Raw genomic sequence first — 4,849 nt, 5'->3', positions numbered from 1 at the left:
GTGGAGGGAACTCTGCACCAGGCCCTCGCTAGAGCTACGGCCGGCGTGGGAAAATCACCAAGGACGAGCAACGCCGCAATGGTGCCCTCGCCTTCCGCCGAGAAATTGCCTTGCGATCTGGAACGTCCGCTTCAAATATGCTGTTGCTGCTGCAGTAGCCGGCATCGCTAGTGGTGCTGCTGCTGCAGGAACCTCCATCCCCGTTTCCACTCTCGCAGCTGGCGAGCTCTCCGTCTCCTCCGCAAGGCTGCAAGGAGATCTGCAGCATGCTTTTCCTGCTCACGTTCACCTTGGGGATAAATACGGTGGAGTGCCGCTGTAAATTACCGTACTCTGGTGACAAGGGTGGCAAAGCCAGAGCCAGCTGTCCTGGAGTCACTGATTTTTCACTTGCTAATAGATGGAAAGGCTTACGGTATAATTTTTCTCCGTGCAGGTTGGAACATGATCCGTTTCACCATTTATGCTGTTGTCCTGCAGGGTGTTTGATTTTCTTGCACTTGTGCCGTGAGATACGTGGATGTGTACGTGCGGAGGGACATTTATGGAGTGCATGTCTGCAGCATTTGAAACGCGACAAGAAATCTCAGCGTTTGCACAGGGTACCTCCAAAGAAATACTCCTGTGAAGGACGTGATGTGACCCTTTTCTTGAGGACTTATCCAATGTCGGAAAAGTGTTGTGTCTTCTTTCCGTCGACGACAGCCTTCCGCTTGGCAGCATGCAGGCTGAGGTACTCCGGAAAAGCCTGGCTTTCTGGGGTTCCGGGACGTTGTCGGTTTGTGGGCCCTCGAGAGGTTTGGAACAGTCGATGCTAACCTTTGTTTTGGCTGAACTTCCTTTCCCTGAGGGAAGTGGTCGCTGGCTTGCGAAGTGCAATACAACGCTGGAGTGTCTTTCCGTTCGCTCTGGTCCTGGCGGTTGCTCCGGAGGCACGCTGAAATGCACGATAGGTTTGGCGTCCCTGTGTTCTGCTGACGTACTGGTTTTGGAGAGCCGCAGACCATTAACTGCAGTGGCGACGGATCCCTTGGATGTTTCATCATGCGATGCATCAACGCTGGACAGCTGCATCTGATGAGAGGTCTGAAAGGAACTTCGCGCAGATGGAGGCAGCGGAGGAATCATGGGAGACGCTACCGGACTGACGGGGGATGCGGGCGGCGTGGTGCATGGGCTCCGTGGGAAAATCACTAAGGACGAGCAACGCCGCAATGGTGCCCTCGCCTTCCGCCGAGAAATTGCCTTGCGATCTGGAACGTCCGCTTCAAATATGCTGTTGCTGCTGCAGTAGCCGGCATCGCTAGTGGTGCTGCTGCTGCAGGAACCTCCATCCCCGTTTCCGCTCTCGCAGCTGGCGAGCTCTCCGTCTCCTCCGCAAGGCTGCAAGGAGATCTGCAGCATGCTTTTCCTGCTCACGTTCACCTTGGGGATAAATACGGTGGAGTGCCGCTGTAAATTACCGTACTCTGGTGACAAGGGTGGCAAAGCCAGAGCCAGCTGTCCTGGAGTCACCTTCATGTGGAGGGAACTCTGCACCAGGCCCTCGCTAGAGCTACGGCCGGTATTTGTAAACCCGCTTTCCTCGGAGTGACCAGTGCAAGTCTCTGACAGCGGGTCAGTGTTGCTTCTCCGCGAAGCAAAATGCAGTCGCAGTTGTCGCGCCATGAAATCAAGCTTCCCGGGGATCCGGTGGGAAGCAGGACATGGCAAAGCCAAAACAAGCAAGTAAAAAATGATCAGCAAAAAGCAACTGCTCCTGGTCCCGTTCTGCGATTGCAATCATTAGCGGTTGCACATTGCAAAAATAGCAGCAGTGACAAGCAGCATTCCTCCTCTGAAGCTAACAACCATGACAGGTCAAATGCACCATGAAGAACAGCTCAAGTTCTCAGAAGGATAACGGCGAACTCCGAGAGCTTTACTGAAGCAACTGCTTCAGAAACCCTGCAAAGGGCTCTACTGTGCCAGACCTCTGGAGTGCCTCAGCTGTGCCTTCTGTAGTTTCGCAAGCACCGATTCAGGCACGGGTGCCCTCCCTCCCCCAGCTGCCGGTCACCCCAGTGCAAAAAACAACAATCTGCGTGCATGCCAGGATGGAGGTGGAACAGCTCACCCCGTTCTAGCAAACCTCGACTCTTCAGCAGTGGCAGCCCAGTGTCTAAAGTTTCTAGTGAAGTTGCACCCCTGCTAATATTTTTACCCCACCAGGATAGAGTTACAGGAAATAAAGAGGAACGGGGTTTGGCATAATTTTAAGCTTTCTCAAAAGCATCCACATACAGTACGTTGGAGATTACGTGGGGAACAGGGTGTTACGAGCTGCTGAAACCGCCAAGCTCGTAAACTGAGCGTTTGGCTTATTTCTGCACTTCCAACCATGCACGGCTTGAACACATGATAGCTTGATCTACAAATGTGAAAGTAGCAGAAGTAATCGAGCCTGTTTGTGCCAAAAAAGTGCCTCCAAATCAAATACTGAGCTTGTTGTGCCAGCTCTCATATGGACATGTGCCACATCACGTGGCAGCCATTTAAGACCATGCTTCTGTCAGAGAGAAATGCCATCTCATCAATCAGGGTCAGTTGCACGAGGGGTAATTGCAGTTACCACAGTGCACAGGACCAGTACGGGAAATCATCCTGCTCACAGCATGAATGTAAATGAAATATAAATGAGCCTAAGTCAGCGATTTTTTGCACTTGGAAAGGAACAAAGTTTTCAAATTGCAATGAAACATATGTGAGACTGAATAAGCAATTTTTGCATTTTTCTGCACTTGGAAATAAAGTTTTAGGATTTCGGAATTTTACAAAAAAGAATAGGGGTAATTGCTTGCATTTTAAATTTCAATGTAATATAAATGAGACTGAATCAGCCATTTTTGCATTTTTTGCACTTGGAAATTAAAGTTTTAGGATTTCTGAATTTTACAGTAAAGAATAGGGGTAATTGCTTGCATTTTAAATTTCAATGTAATATAAATGAGACTGAATCAGCCATTTTTGCTTTTTTTGCACTTGGAAATGAACAGTTTTAGGATTTCTGAATTTTACAGTAAAGAATAGGGGTAACTGCTTGCATTTTAAATTGAAATGCAACGTAAGCGAGACTGAATAAAGGATTTTTGCATTTTGTGCACTTGGAAATGAACAACGTTTTAGAATTTTGGAATTTTAAAACAAAGAAAAGGTGTAACTGCATGCATTTTAAATTGCAATGCAATATAGGTTAGACTGAATCAGGGATTTTTTGCTTTTTGTGCACTTGGAACTAAAATTCTAAAACAAAGAATGGGGTAACTGCATGTCAAATGAAAATGAAACAGCAGTCAGACTGATCACAGAAGAAACATTATCTACGGTCACAAGCCTAGAAATGTTTTGCACAAAAAGAGATCTAAAATGATTTGTCATCCTTTTCTGTAAGCTACCACATTCCTCAGGTGAGAGAAATAGCATGCATGCTTGGCGCATGCCAGCAAACACATTCTAGCAATGACATACCAGTTTTTCTTACATCCAGTAAGGGGGTAAAGCTATCTGTCAAATGCAGGAAGGCAACTGTGGTTTATTATCTTATCAAGAGTTACTGTTTTTAAATGAACACTGGGTCTTTTATGCAAGCGTTTGTTTAACCTTCCTCGTTATTCAGGGAGGACGCCCTCAGCGTGTGAGGGTGAGAACCCCCCTAACACAGTCATGCCTCATTCACTTTTATGTGTTTTAAAGCAGTTACTTTTCACATTTAACAGCACCCAAAGGTAAATTTCAGTTTCCAGACCTGAGTTTTATGGTGGCTACTTGCAAAAAGGCATCCTTGTTCATTCATTACACACTGACGTTCAGGTAGCTGATGTTTTTACAAACCTGAACCCAACACTAACAAGCCAAATGTATTTGATACTGCTGAACTGTATAAGGTTTCATTACCATCTAACACATCTTCCATATTTCACATTATAAAGCCAAACAAGCAGTCCTGTCTAAAGCTAATGCTACTGGTTAAGCCAATATATCTACATCAGGCAACAGAAAAAAATAAAATAAAAGCAGATTACAATGCCGTTTGGTGCCACTAATGGAGTGGAAATTATACATAACACCAATTTTGCAACTTCAGTAGCAGACCGGACAAAGAATATATGAATGATAATTTCACAACCTAAAAATCTGTTAATTTAAGCTTCAATTCTCTCATCTACACTAACATTCAAAAGTTTGGGCACTGATTTTTTTAAAATATAAATGAATAATTTTATTCAGCAGAGGATGCATTCAATTGATCAAAAGTGATAGTAAAGACATTTACAATGTTACAATAGATTTCTATTTCAAATAAATTATGTTCTAATGAACTTTCTATTCATCAAAGAATCCTAAAAGCACAAAAAATATGAAGTAGACCAACTGTTTCAAAGATGAACAGTTTCAACATTGACAATAAGAAGTGTTTCTTGAGCAGCATATTAGAATGATTTCTGAAGATCATGTGACACAAGACTGGAGTAATGATGCTGTGAATTCAGCTTTGATCACAGCAATAAATTACATTTTACAATCTGATTTGAAATGGTAATACTGTTTCACAATATTTATGTTTTTACTGCATTCTCCGACCAACTGTTTCAAAGATGAACAGTTTCAACATTGACAATAAGAAGTGTTTCTTGAGCAGCATATTAGAATGATTTCTGAAGATCATGTGACACAAGACTGGAGTAATGATGCTGTGAATTCAGCTTTGATCACAGCAATAAATTACATTTTACAATCTGATTTGAAATGGTAATACTGTTTCACAATATTTATGTTTTTAAAGAATGGGGAAATTGCATGCATTTCAAAT

The sequence above is a fragment of the Sinocyclocheilus grahami genome, unplaced genomic scaffold (genome assembly GCF_001515645.1).
Source record: "Sinocyclocheilus grahami isolate Dianchi unplaced genomic scaffold, SAMN03320097.WGS_v1.1 scaffold182.1, whole genome shotgun sequence".
NCBI classification, from domain to species: domain Eukaryota; kingdom Metazoa; phylum Chordata; class Actinopteri; order Cypriniformes; family Cyprinidae; genus Sinocyclocheilus; species Sinocyclocheilus grahami.
This window is presented reverse-complemented; position numbering follows the sequence as displayed.